Here is a 15,063-nt window from a genome sequence, read left to right as displayed (position 1 = left end):
TCCAGATTTTCCAATTTATCCTGCACGTCCCCTTCAAATTCATCTTCCTAGAACACTTGTTTGATCGGTTTTGTTCTGGTAAATTGCTTGGCCTGACATTTAAAGCCCTCCACAATATGGCCCCAGGCTAGCCTTATCCCCCTGGATCCTTGGCTTTAGCCAGTGTAGGCTGCTCCTTGCTGGGCTCTCTGCATATGTACCTCCTCTTCCTGATTTCTGGGGATGTCTCCTCCCCCTCTGCCCTTCCCTTAAAACTTTGCTCTAATTAAACCCACTATTTTGGGGAGTTGATCCTGACCACTGCACATGGCACTAATTTCTCCTCCAAAGTGATTAGGTCTTTCCCCTTTTTTCGGCACTCAGCAGCCATATGAGTGAATCCAGAAGTGACGTATAGTCTTGGTGGGTTCTCATAGCTTGTCTCATTCTCATGAAAGACTAGTGTTCTACTGGTCTGAGCTGTGCTGCTGTTCAGAAAGAGTTTGACGATGGCTAAAGCTACCTTTTGGGAAAGGCTTGAGTTCTTTTCAAAGGATACCTTTTGAGCAGCAAGGAGCACTGGCTTTTCTTTTGCAGCTAGACTGTAGCCTGCTAGGCTTTTCTGTCCATGGAATTCTCCAGGCAGGAATACTGGAGTGGGTTGCCATTTTCTTCTCCAAGGGATCTTCCTGACCCAGGGATCAACGGTCTTCTGCATTGCAGGTGGACTCTTAACCATTTAAGCCACCAGGGAAGCCTGTAACACTAAGAAGGAGGAAACATTTCCCAGGCCTGAAGAGCTGCAGCGGGGACACTGCCTAAAAAGTATAGGCGTTAGGAAAATACACAGCCAATTCCTTGTACTCTTGGGGATCTTCCTTAATGACCTGGAGTGAGGTTGATGCACTTAGCAGCAGCACATTGGCCCAGATGCTACAGGGTCCACTGTGAGGAGCTGGGAGAGGTCAGCTGGCCCAACCATCTGTCCAGGTGGCTTCAGTCACAGCAGTCCCCAGGTTATAGATACAGCCAAGCAGCAGAGGGCTGGGATCTCTAGCAAAAAGCCTTTTGGGAAGGATCTGGGAGGGGGCGGGGGGAACGTGTGGTTGTCTGGCAACTTGGAGTGAGAGCAGCTTGCACAATCAGCACCTGTGCTTCTTAGGCCCCAGTGACATTGCCACGTCTCACTGTGTATGCCAGTGGCTTTGTGCTGAGACTGCAGGATTGTTAGGCATTAGCTCTGAGCCATGTCTCTAATTTGATCCCTGAATGGTCATCAGTAATTTCATTTCCACACCGAATGAACTGCACTGGCCCGGGGAATAGGTTATGGATTCTGTGGAGGGTGGCACCTCGGTCGGCCTTAGGAGGAAGAATCCAGTATGGCAGGATAGGTATGGAGAACAACCTCATGTGTGCCCAGAATCCTGTTTACCCAGGACAGCAGTGACCCCAGAGATATTCCACAGCAAAGTCAACATGCAAACAATCTCAGCCACTGCTAAGGATGCAATGTAGTTATAACTAAATCCTTTCATGCCCCCAAAGCAAATTGAATATTCCACAGTTCATCTGGCTAGAAGAGCCACTGGCTTGAACCAGCTGGGACTTGGGAGGACTGAGCTCTGTCACTGTTGAGGCAGGGCAGTTAACCTTTTACACTGATTTCTGGGCATAAGAAAGATATTCATACCTCAGTGATCACTGAGAAGCTGAATGAAAATAATGGATGACAGTGTGCTTTAGGGTAAGGGGAAAAATGGACTTAAAAAGTCTTTCGGGGGATTTCCCTGGTGGTCCAGTGGCTGAGACTCCATGCTCCCAATGAAGGGAGCCCGAGTTCAATCCCTGGTCAGGGCACTAGATCCCACATGCGGCAATGAAGATAGAAGATCCCACATTCCTCAACTAAGAGCTGGCATGGCCAAATAAGTTTTTTTTTTTTTTTAAATAAGTCTTTCAGAATAACATTAATATAAAACTAGGAAATGGCTCTTTTGGCATTGTAAAGCAAGCCTCTCATTCTTGGACTGTGCTGAGATGTATATAGATCCTCATGCCTTGACACACTCAAACCCACCCCTACTCTCCTAGCCCAGCCATATCTGCCTCCTGCTTCCTATTTTCTTCCCCAACCCCAAACCTGGCCATTCCCCAATCAGAGACAGTACTACCCTTGTATCTTGAAGGCTGGGCTTTCTGGTCTACCAAGAAAACACTGTCTCCCTCCTTTACCATTTCTAAACTGGAAGGAAAAAATAACAACCCTGAATCAGACTCTGCTTTCATGAACTGCATCCCACAGGAGGAAAGTCAGAAGGTGGCAATCTGCTCTGTTGGGGGCAAAACTTGTTTTTTCAGGAGTCAAAGCCAGGCATGATTCTTCCTCAAATACATGGTGTGTAGACTGGAACCAGGAGCTCTGTGATAGTTTTGGCTGGGAATACAGGCATTAACTGGCTGAGCTGCAACTCCAAAGAAAGGCCCCTTTTGTTCCTAATGGGGAGGGTATCATCCACTGGACACCCTGAGGGGCAGAGGAGTAGTCCCGTTAACTTGTCAAAGTGAGACTTGGCATAAGGGAGTCTGTACTAAAGCCATCAGTCGCCAGACCTGGTGGTTTGAAAAGGTGTTTTACGGCTTCCATCTCAAGTTAGTTAACCAACATTAAAAATAAATTCACTACAATGCTCTGCTTCCAGTTAAATGCTCTGCATGAATTCTTCAAAGTTTTTTTATGCCATCTTGAGAATTCCTGGAGTTCACTGCCTTAAAGTGGTGGTTAGACTCCACTTAGACCAAGTGCCTTGGATAGAACCTGGAGGCAAAGTCCACATCCTAAAATACAGTGTCTCTTCAATAAAACACTAGGTGTTTTTTTCTGTGTAGCCAGAGAAATGATTTTGCATTTAAACTACTGTATCTAAGTTGCTACTTTTTCCCACCTCGTTATATCCCACCTCCAACTCTTTGCGACCCCAGGGACTCCAGCACACCTGGTTTCCCAGTCTATCACCATCTCCCGGAGTTTGTTCAAACTCATGTCCATTGAGTCAGTGATGCCATCCAACCATCTCATCCTGTTTTCCCCTTCTCCTCCTGCCTTCAATCTTTCCCAGCACCAGGGTCTTTTCCAATGAGTTAGCTCTTTGCATCAGGTGGCCAAAGTACTGGAGCTTCCGCTTCATCATCAGTCCTCCCAGTGAATATTCAGGGTTGATTTCCTTTAGGATTGACTAGCTGTGCTGTCCAGTCAGTCCTAAAGGATTTGATCTTTGTGCTGTCCAAGGGACTCTCAAGAGTTTTCTCCAGCACCACAGTTCGAAGGCATCAATTCTTTGCTGCTCATATGCGTCAAAGAGCTCATTTCCAGCTTTCATATCCATACATGACTACTGGAAAAAATCATAACTTTGACTATATGGACCTTTGTAGGCAAAGTAATGTCTCTGCTTTTTAATATACTGTCTAGGTCTGTCATTGTTTTTCTTCCAAGGAGCAAGCGTCTTTTAATCTCATGACTGTAGTCACCATCCACAGTGATCCTGGAGCCCAAGAAAATAGCCTGGCAGTTTCCACAGTTTCCCCATCTATTCACCATGAAGTGATGGGACCGGATGCCATGATCTTAGCATTTTGAATGTTGACTTTTAATCCAGTTATTTTCACTCTCCTCTTTTTCCCACCTCACAACTCTTATTTTCCCACCTCCTACCTCTCCACTCAGCCAACCCCAGGCTGACTTGCCCTCTTGACCTTGACCTGGCTCCTGTAATAGTGGGGCTATGCTAAAACAAGTACCCAAGAAAAATGGCAAGTCTCTTGATTGGACAGAACTCCTATGAGTTATGAACTTTCTGTTAGACTGTGACTTCCTTATCATTCTTGAGGGCAGGTGCATATCAGGTGTTCAGTAAATATTTGTTGAATTAATAATGGAGTTAAGTAGAATTCACTTGAAAAGCAATCATTTATTTTTTTGACTGGAATTTTTTATGAGTGTGCTTTCCATGCTAAAGACCATCATTGGGAATGCAGGCAGAAGGCCCACATGTGGCCTCTACATGTGACCTTCCTCATAACACAGTGGCTGAATTCCAAGGGCAAGAATCCTGAGAAAAAGGGGAGTAGGTAGAGGCAGAGCATATTACTTTTACAATCTGGGCTTGAAAGTTCTGTGTTTCTTTCACTGCTTTCTGTTGATCAACATAGGTACAACTGAACAGTTTCAAAGGGAGAGGATGTAGGGAGAGCTCTCTGGCCGGAGAGTGGAAGTGTGGCAGAGAAGAAAGGAAGCAAGAAGCTGGCAACTGGCAGTGGATCTAAACTTGTAGAAGGAAAGGCAGAGGGCCTGCTCTACATTTCCATGCATTCCTTTGTGCCGGGCTCTATGAAAATTGATTCAGTAGTAAAGAGTAGGCATGGCGGTGGGAGAAATACCATCTAGATACGTATCTGCTGGTAGTTTCTCACTAGAAAGCAAAATTGGTGGCATCGTGCAATCCCTTACAGCTGGAGCTGTATTGGGAGTGGCTGTAAGGTTTCAGGGCTGGGAACACTCTGATCCATTATCAGAGTGGATACCATTATCCCGTTCCCTGACACACTGTATAGTTTCCTCCAAGCCTGTGTGTAATTGGACCAGAGCATGTGTTCTCTGAGCCACTTCTCTGGAATCTGCTTTCTCTAATGAGGAAACCAAGATAGCTTCAGTCTACCACACAGTCAGACTCTGTGCTTCCTGGCCAGGACAATGCATACCCTAGTTATGTATACTTCTAACAAATGTACAAATGGATAAACATTTACCAAGTGCCTGCTAAGAACTGAGAATAAAAATGCAGTGATGTATCCCCTCAAGGAGCCTACAGATGAGAAACAGAGATGAGATTTACAGACTTTGAGGTCAATGCCCACAAAGAGGCCACACATCGGGGCTCTGGAGGTTGTGGTGAACCTGCAAATTACTACAAGTCTTTTGGAACACAACATGGGACTATGTGTGTGTTTCAGCCACTTGTGCTGCATAACAAATTTCCCCCGAACAATGATCATTGGTATCTCTCTCTGTGGATCAGGAATTCAGATAGGGTACAATGGGATTGGCTTCTCTCTTCTCCACAGTGTATGCGGCTGGATGACTGAATCATCTGAAGGCTGTTCACTCCTACGTTCAGTGGTTGATTCTGGGTATTGACTGGGGACATCATTGGGAATACGGGCACAAAGCCCACATGTGGCCTCTACATGTGGCTTGGGCTTCCTTGTAACATAGTGGCTGAATTCCAAGAGCAAGTGTCTTAAGAAAGAGGGGGAGATAGAGACAGAGCCTATTATGTTTTATAAGCTGGGCTTGAAAGTTCCATGTTTCTTCCACTGTATTCTGTTGATGAGATGGTTGGATGGCATCACTGATGTGATGAACATGAGTTTGAGTAGGCTCCAGGAGTTGGTGATGAACAGGGAAGTCTGGAGTGCTGCAGTCCATGGGGTCACAAAGAGTCTGACACGACTGAGCGACTGAACTGAATTGATTCTGTTAATCAACACAGGTATAAAATAAATGAACAGTTTCAAAGGGCGAGAATATAGATTCCACCTCTCAATGGAGGGATATCCCACATCATAGCATGTGGGATGGGACATATATCGACGTGACCATTTTTGAAAAATACAATCTGCCACAATGTGCAAGGGCTTCCCAGGTAGCTCAAACGGTAAAGAATCTGCCTGCAACACAGGAGACCTGGGTCAGGAAGATCCCCTGAAGAGGGGAATGGCAACCCACTCCAGTATTCTTGCCTGGAAAATCCCAAGGACAGAGGAGCCTGGCGGGCTACAGTCCATGGGGTCGCAAAGAGTTGGACATGACTGAGCAACTAATACTTTCACTTCACAATGTGCAAAGCCCCCCACAATGTTAATTTTGTATTAAAATATTTTATATAAGATGTTAATGCTCTTTTAGCACTCTTTGGCTGGGAAAATATTCAACAGAAAAAAAGTTATGTCTAAGGATGTTCACTGTGTGCATTTGTTTATCCATCCACTCAACAAATACTGATTGAAGTAGTTAGCGAGGTGCTAGGAAAAGAAGCCTTAAGATTTCCTTTTTACTTGGAAATAGCTTTCTAGTCTATTAATAGCTGGGCTATAACAAAACCCATCAAATGTCAGTGATAGATGGTCTTATAAATTATAGTACATCAACTCCGTAAGACACTTGGAGGTGGTGGTTTAGTCACTAAGTCGTGTCCAACTTTTGCGACCCCATGGACTGTAGCCCACCAGGCTCCTCTGTCCATGAGGATTTCCAGGCAAGAATACTGGAGTGGGTTGCCATTCCCTTCTCCAAGACACTTACACACTTATTTTGACCTCTTTTAAAAACTCCTACAACTTTGGAAAGACTGTGGAAAGATGGGGGGAATGTTGGGTGGAAGTGAAAAGAAATCAGAATTGTATGTCTACTATGATTACAATTATGTAAAAATATGCATGCAGATCACCAGAACTAGAAAAAATAGCCAAATGTGAAATCAACTTGTTGAAATAGGAATATGGATGATTGTTTTTCCATTTTCAGAACTTGTCTCAATGTTGTATTCCTTTTACAATCACAAAAGTCCTGGAAAAAAGTGACATGAAGACGATCCTGTAGGTCCAAGGATGAAAAAGCTCTGCTGAGCGAGGAGCTGAAGAAAGGCTTCATGAGAAAGAGGGCAATCGAATTCCAGGAGGAGGAGGAAGCAGAAGGAATCAAGACATGAAGACAGGAGAGGAAGGAGCTGTCTTTGGAAAACTGCAAAGAATCCAAATAAAGATGTACTCAGAAGAGCATGGGAAGATGGGACCAGAAGGAAAGGTGGACCTTAGTTACTAGGCTAAAGATTGCAGACTTTATTTGTAGAGACTCTGAGGCTTTCTGAGCAGAGGAAGTCAAAGTGGTGCTGCAGGAAGATGACTGAGCACAGTCTTGAAGATGGCCAGAAGCTGGAGCAGCTACAGGCACGGAGACCTGTGAGGAGGCTGCTGCAGTAATCCAGGGCTGGATGCCAGGGGTGGCAGAAAAGACTGGAGAGCATTTGTAGAAGAAAAATGGTCACAACTTGGTAACCTGGTACACACAATGCCAACATTTCAGTTTAGGTTATTATGATATGAAGATAGTGGCACTAACAGAAACAGAGGAAGAGGAACTGGTTTGGAGCAGAAGAGAAATTTTAAACATGTTGAGTTTGAGATGCTATTGGGACATCGAGATGGAGATGACAACTGATAGTTGGAAATACAAGTCTGATTCTCAAGAGACTTCCACGTTTGGCAGAACAATTTGACTGTATCCTTTCCCCCAAATGTTCTTACCCAGCTATCTGTAACAGCTAGCTCCTCCCTGTCTTCACTAAGCCCTCTCCTCAAAAATCACCTCCTCAGACCCTTTCATGTTACCCTTGAAATGACATCCCTGGCACTTACCATCCCCATACCCAACGTGCTCAGTTCTTCTTCATTGCATATACCTGAGATTTTACTTATTATCTGCTCCCCCCACTAGCATCCCCTTAGAGATGGAATGCTAGTCTCATCTTCCTGTTTGAGGAACTATACACTAAAGGGCACCCATGTATCAATTAGGCTTCCCAGGTGGTACAGTGGTAAAGAATCTGCCTGCCGATGCAGGAGATGCAAGGTGGATCTCTGGGTCAGGAAGATCCCCTGGAGTAGGAAATGGCAACCCACTCCAGTATTCTTGTCTGGGAAATCCCATGGACAGAGGAGTCTGACAAGCTACAGTTCTTGCAGTTGAGAAGATTTAGACATGACTGAGCAACTGAGCACACACCACATTTATAAATTCATTCCTAAATAAATTTCTACTGTGAAATGATAACAACTAATAGCATGTGTTTTTTCTTCAGATCCTAGTCTAAAAGTTTCAAACTTTTCTGCGATGTTACAGAAGTAAAAACACATACCAATGGGGTGGTGGCACACACCTCCCACTGACCAGCACTTAATCACATGGACAGGACTTCCCTGGCAGCCCAGTGGTTGGGACTCCGTGCTTCCAATACAGGGGGCACAGGTTTAATCTCTTGTTGGGAAACTAAGACCCCATATGCTGCATGGCATGGCCACAAAAAACATCACACAAACATAACTAACTGCAAAAGAACCTGGGGAACGTTGTGTTGTTGTTGTTTTTTTTTTCTGGCCATGGCCAGCTAATAATCCTAGCACTACAGAAGAAGCAGATAATGGGCATCAGGCAACAGTAGTAGTCTTTCCCTGCAGGAGATGTCTGAATCAATCTCCAGAGCCCTGGCTGCACCTAACTCCAAGAACAGTAACTGTGGATGCAGAACTCCTGGTTCCTTTGAACAATTTAACTCTCATCAAGTGCTTCCTTAATTGTCTCACCCTCTCCGCCTTCCCCAGGGAACTGAAAATGAGGAACTGTCCAACATTTCTATATTCCAGATGCCACAATTCTATAAAACAAAAAACACTGCAGACTTGTCCATGGTTCTCCTTGATCAACATTCTAAGTATTTGTAGCCAGCATCAGCGTCAGAATTGCAAGATCCAGTGTAAAATAAATATGTGGGGCCCTTGTACAAAACTTATCAAGAAGACTTTTAAGACAGCCACAACAGAGCATTAAACCCAACACAGGGCCGTTCAAAGTGTGGGGTTCTGTGTGACTACCCAGGTCACAGGCCTGTGAAGTCATTTCTCTATTTAGCCTTTAAAAAAAAAAAAGGAGTTGTTTTATTAAATAAAAAAAATTTTTTTTAATTTATTATTGTGAAACCCCTAGGCAAGTAATGTTGGCTTTTCAGCCTGCTTCAGCTTTTAGGGGAGTTTTGTTTGTTTTTTTCTTTTGTCATGGCTCTGAAAACATAGAAACGGCCCTGGGAATCAAACAGTTGGACTGTTTGATTTTACAGAAGCCCAGAGAGGATCTCGGGGCTTCCCTTATAGCTCAGTTGGTAAAGAATCTGCCTGCAATGCAGGAGACCTGGGTTCAATCCCTGGGTTGGAAAGATCCCCTGGAGAAGGGAAAGGCTACCCACTCCAGTGTTCTGGCCTGTAGAATTCCATGGACTGTCCACAGGGCTGCAAAGAGTCTGACTTTCACTTTTACTACTTTCACTTTCCGAGAGGATCTGTGAGTGTCCGGGGTGCGGCTGGGTGCTGGTACCAGAGGCCACTCCAGAAGTCTGACCCCTACACTGTGCCCCCTGGGAGCCCTGAATGCACTGCAGGAGGCAGTCACTTTTCCCATCAGGCAGGCTCTGTGGTGTCAGGTCACAGGCACACTGGACAGTCTTGAGACCTCCCATTGCTTACTTGGGCTAGACTCCTCTTCCCCTCTCTGGTCAAAGCAGAGAAAAAAAACAATCATAAAGTCACCTTGTTCTTGATTCCCTTTAGGGAGGTACTGCTGGTCATGGAAAGGCTGAGTGGTTGGCCTGAGAAGAAAGAGCTTGGCCACTGCGCTCCCATGCTCCCTCCTCAGATACCTCCTGGCGGTGGGTCTGTGCCCCTCTACGTGGGCAGAGAGGTTACAGGAGGGCTGCCTGACACAGCAGAGGGCTCACCCTGACTAACACTCGCCGGGGTGAGGTACGGGCACACAGACAGTCATCCTGGCGGAGGCTGGAGCAGGAGGCAGCAAGCTGGGAAGGGCAGCGTGGGGGCTGTGCAGAGCAGAAGCAGGGGCAAGGACAGATGAATGCGTCACGGAGAGCGGGCGCGCGAGTTGTCAGATGGGCACGCTTTTCTCCAGGGGAAGGAAGGCTGTGCGAGACGCGAGACGGGAGAGGGAGGAGAGCGGAGTGATTAGCAAAGCAGGGATTGAGTCACGCATCCAGTCCCCAGGGCAGCGCGTGCAGGCTGCGGGCCCTCCCGGGTGCAGACGTGGTGGCAGGCAGCCCAGCAGGCTCCGGGAGAGGTGCCAGGCTTCCTGCGGGGCCTCGCGAGGTGGGGCCTGGAGCCTGGGGTCTGATGGCCACCTGGCTCCTGGCTGGGATCCAGAGACCGCGGGCATCTTTGCCTCTGGGCGTCCTCGCTGGCCTCAGACACCTTCCCAGTGAGCAGGCCTGATGTCCCTCCCCCGCGTCACCTTCCCCTCCACACTCTAAGGATTCGGGGTTTCTGAAGAGCTCGAGAGAGGCAGAACTCTCCCCAGGCTCCCTCCCAGCACCACTCTGGCCCAGAGAACTGAACCTGCACCCCCTGGGTGAAGGAGAGAGCGTCCAGGTCTAACACACACCGAGGTGCTGGCGGTCATGGCCACACCACCGCGGGCAGTCCCTGCCTCTCCACGACTCCTAGGCCTGTGTCCACTAGGTTTCTGGCGCCCTGGGGAGTTGTGGTAAAGAAACCCCACTACTGCTCTTCCCCGGAGGCTGGAGAGCTGTGAGTGGCTCCCCATGCCGCCAGGCCCCTCATCGCCCGGGCTCCCGGGTCCCCACAGCCCCGGAAAATGAACGTCCTGCGGCCCAGTTTCTACAATTCCCTTTTCAGAGCCGATGGCCCCGCCCCCCTGGGCTCTGCTGCTCGGGGGCTCTTCAAAGTTGGGGAGCGCGGAGAGCCGAGGCCAGGGGTGACAGGGAGCCCACGGGGAGGGGCTGTTCAGAAACGCAGGGCCGAGCGCACTTCTGAAGCCGTGCCAATGTCTCCTCGAAGACCAGGGAGTTCTTCACACCCTAGCCTGGTCACTGCTGCTCGCCCCTCTGCTGCCAGAAGCTTCTCTGCCCTTGCTGAGGAGGGGTGGGGGAGGGGTGGGCGTCCAGGAGGAGGAGGCCACACCGCTCCGGCCCCAGCAGGCGAGGGCTGGCCAGGCCTGCCGGCCTCTGTCCCCAGCTCGACCCCGCACGCGGCCCTGTGGTCCTCTCCCTCCTTCCGCATCCCTCGCGGAGGCATGGACCGTTCTGAGGCTGGGGCTTCAGAAGCTGCTTTCACCTTCCGCTCACGTTCCCCGCCTCCATTTTCTCTGTCTGCAAAATGAGATCAATACATCTCGGCTCTGAGGTAAGAGGCCCTCCCAAAGGCATAGCTTGGGAGGGAACAACAGGCCCGCCGCTCCAGGCAGTGACGCACTTTCTCTCCAAAGACAGCGAGCCGGCGAGCCGGCCTCGTGCTGCTGCCTCCTGCGTCATTGGCGTCGGGGGGGCCAACTCCCCAACCTCTCCTAGAGGCCGGGACAGGGGTGAATGGCGCGCGCGTGTGTGGATGTGTGTGTGTGTCTGCCTGTCTCCCTGGTATATTTGGTGTGTGTGTGTATGTGTGTCGGTCCTTGGTATATGTGAGGTGTGTGTGTGTGCCCCTGGTGTATTTGGGGGGGGTGTGTGTGCATGTGCATGCCCTAGTATATGTAGTGTGTGTGTGTTGTGTATTTTGTGTGGTATATGTGGAGAGGTGTGGTGTGTGGCTTGGATTAGAGGCTGGGACCGGGTGAATGGTCCTAGTATATCTAGGATCTGTAGGGGGCTATCTGTTTCCTGTGGTGTATGTGGAGGGGTGTGTGTGGTGTGGTGTATAACTTTTCTGTGGTGTGGTATGTATGTCTAATGTGGGACTGTGTACACAACTGGTACTAAACCGTTTATGAAATAAAAAGCGGGCAGGTGAGACTTTTAAGAGGCTGTGGGGGTCCTCTTCCTGTGCTGTTCCCTCAGCCCCTTGGTCTGCCCCCCCAACCCTCTTCATTAGATGAAAGTTGGAGAGGAGGCAACTCCTGACAGACCTAGAGCAGATGTGGGTGCAGCTGGGGCAGGGCAGCAGGTGGCTGTCCTTAGCCGGCACGCCCTGGGTTGACAGCCGGGTTCGGTGCACCCACTGCTGGTGGGCTGCCAGGAGCTTTTCTGCAGGGAACAGGACCTAAAGCTGCACCCCACCATTAGACCCCAGGCAGCAGGATTTGGGGGAGGGTGTAGCATAGCCTCAGTGCCCCCCTCCAGGATTATATGCCAGGCATCCCTCCGGGGGAACAGGAGGAATTCGAGGTTTTCAGGGTCAAATGTCTTGACAGGCTGTTAGCCTCCCTCTCCCCAGTCGGTTGTTGTTTTTATTCGCTTAGTTGTGTCCGACTCTGTGACCCCATGGACTACAGCACGTCAGGTTTCCCTGGCCTTCACCATCTCCCCAAGCTTGCTCAAACTCTTGTCCATTGAGTCAGTGATTGATGCCATCGAAGCATCTCATCCTCTGTCGTCCCCTCTCCTCCTGCCTTCAATCCTTCCCAGCGTCAGGGTCTTTTCCAATGAGTCAGCTCATTGCATCAGGTGGCCAAAGTATTGGAACTTGAGCTTCAGCTGGAGATTAACTCATGTTATAGCAAAAGCATTTAGGTTTTGCATTCAGAGCTCCAACTCCCCTGCTTACCAGCTAAGTGGCCTTGGGCAGGTTTCTTAACTGAGTCAGATTTTTAACTGAAGCCTGTGAAGCCCAAAGTCATACGGAAACTATTATGAGAGCTTTCTGGAAAATAGAGACTGACAACACTCCCTGTAGGGAGGAGCTGTGAAAGTCATTCACGGCTCACCAAGCCCTCTGGACAACGAACTCCAGGGCACCTAGCCAACAGCATCTCCATCCTCTGTCCTATCCGAGTCCTCTCCCAATCCTGATCTCATGAAAAGGAAACCAGAAGGGCTCTATTACTTGGCTTCTATCTGGGGTCTTGAGATTTAAGGACTTTAATCAGTGGAACATTAAAGAGTTAAATAGTTACAATAACAAAAAAGCTGCCAGCTGGCCCTTCCAGTGACCTTGCCAGAGTGCAAGGGAAATGGCTGGCACCATCTGGGTTTGACTTCCCTCCTGGGGAAAAGTGAGTGACTGCAACACTTTAGGATCCAAGTTTACCCAAAGATAAGCTGTGGTCCCCAACAGCTTATATCTAAAGTATCATCTGCTTCCTGCATCCCACTGCCCCCACCCCACCCCAGCCCTCCTCTATGCCCTGTTCCAGGTCCACAGTTCCAACATGGCATCTTTGGGAAAGGCTTATGGCACCACAAGAGGGCTCCCAGGGAAGAAATGTGGAAGTCTTAAAAAGCAGGAAGTCAACAACACTGATTGAAAAGACAAGAAAAGGGGTGAATTCTTTCCTCAAATCCAAGTCCAGGATTTCCCAGGCCTCTTCTGGAGGCCATCCTGCTGTCACTGGGGGAACTTACAGCTAAATCTGTGAAGGAAAGATAGAACAATCTTCCCAGCGGTGACCGTAGAGGCAGGAGCGAGAAGGAGAGTTCCTTTTTTGAGGAACCACTGACAGGAAGCCTGAATTTGGAGACTGGGAGGCCGCCCCTAAACTCCCATGCCTCCCCCCACCCCAAACCCCAGCAATGGCTGACTAACCCCTGCCCCACCTTGTCCCTGGAAGGAAGAGGCTAAGGGAGCAGGAAGAAGGCAGGATTGAAACTCGGGCTGACGCTCAGGCTCTGCTCTTGGAAGCACTACCGTAAGGGGATGGGCTCTTCTCTCCCAAAAGGGATGTAGATGATGCAGCAGTTTGGGGGACATCTCCCCACTGAAGGACACACTGCAGCCTTGCGCCACTTGGCCAGCTCGCCCTCTCACCTCGCTGCCCCTCAGACTCCTTTCTGCAGCCCTGGAAGCTTTGTCCCCTTTGACTGGTAGGACACCACAAGCCGGCCCTGGAGGTCGTCAGAGTCTCGTCCACTCATGCCCTTTCTGAAGGAACTGACCGTCAGTCATCCTCCCAGGGAGCAGCTTGAGCTGCAGAGGTTGGGGTGGCCTGACTGTGGTGGGAAGAAGTGGTGATGAGGAAGAGCTCGCTTCCTGAAGCACGAGAAGCAAATCCCAGAGAGGGAGCCTCAGGAGGTCAGCAAGGGCTTGAGGTGGGAATGGGGTGGCAGCTGGGTGGATGGTGCGGCTCCTGAGGCTGGGACTGGAGCTCCTCCCAGGCTGTAAAATATGACGTCAACCACCTAGGAAGAATCTAATCAGATACCTGCTGACACTGGCACTTTACAGGTCACTCTTTTTTTCTTCTTGGGCTAGGGTCTCATAACCTTTGGAGGGCAGTTTTTCTCATTTTAGAGAGGAGGAAAGCAAGGTCCAGAAGATCACATTCTAAATCTTTAAAGACTAAATCTTTGAGTCTAAATCGTGAAGACTCAAAGTCACGTTTGGTTTAAAGCTCATGTAACTAACCCCTGGGGCCTGGCCAGCTGGGTCCAGGTGCACCCAGGGCGTCAGAGCCCACTCAGCCGCTGGCTTGTCCTTTTCAGGGCAGGCTCTCCACAGGCGGAAATCACATGACCCAAGGCTCAGCACCACCCATGCCAGTAAAAAGACACTGAGTCTTCTTTTTTAATCCTTTAAGAGAAAGTATAGAGAATACTCTTATACTTACTACTCAGATTTGTCTTATACCTACAACTCAGCCCTGAGTTGGTGTTGAAAAAAAATTTAAGAAAAAAAATAATAGATAAACTGTAGTATATCCAGATAGAGGAGTATTATTCAGCACTTAAATGAGCCATCAAACTATGAAAAGACATGGAGGAAACCAAGTGAACCAATCTGAAAAGGCTACATACTGCATTACCCCAACTATGACATTCTGGAAAAAGCAAAACCATGTAGACAGTGAAAATATCAGTGGTTGCCAGGGAATGAGGGGAGGGGAGGTGAATTGGTAATGCACAAAAGATTTTTAGGGCAGTGACATTATTTGTATGATACTGTGATGATAGATACATGTAACATGTATCTGTCTCTTTTTTTTAATATGAAACACTTCACAAATTTGCATGTCATCCTTGAGCAGGGGCCATGCTAATATTCTCGGCATCATTCCAGTTTTAGTATATGTGCTGCTGAAGCAAGCACTGTAATATGTATCTTTAATTTTTAAAAAGTATTCTTTAATAAAATACATATATGTACAAGAGTGAACCCTAAGGAAAACTGAATTATGCCTGCTTGTGATGTGTCATTCTTTGCAACAAACGTACCCCTCTGGTGGGGGACGTTAGTAGTGGAAGAAGCTGTGGCTGTGTAGAGGCAGGGAGTATATGAAAAATCTCTGTACCTTTCTCTGTT

The 15,063-nt window shown here is 48.4% G+C and overlaps 1 protein-coding gene and 1 non-coding gene across 3 annotated transcripts in view; both read right to left on the bottom strand.

Moving 5' to 3' along the window:
• Positions 1 to 15,063, bottom strand: part of KLHDC10 (kelch domain containing 10) — a 97,294-nt gene that overhangs the window by 9,394 nt on the left and 72,837 nt on the right. The gene's annotated exons all lie outside the window — the stretch shown is intronic.
• On the bottom strand, positions 14,744 to 14,850 carry LOC112446532 (U6 spliceosomal RNA). Its single transcript, XR_003034535.1, has one exon. It is a non-coding gene; the product is annotated as a U6 spliceosomal RNA (small nuclear RNA).

Source organism: Bos taurus, chromosome 4, assembly GCF_002263795.3.
Source record: "Bos taurus isolate L1 Dominette 01449 registration number 42190680 breed Hereford chromosome 4, ARS-UCD2.0, whole genome shotgun sequence".
Taxonomy (NCBI): domain Eukaryota; kingdom Metazoa; phylum Chordata; class Mammalia; order Artiodactyla; family Bovidae; genus Bos; species Bos taurus.
This window is presented reverse-complemented; position numbering and strand designations above follow the sequence as displayed.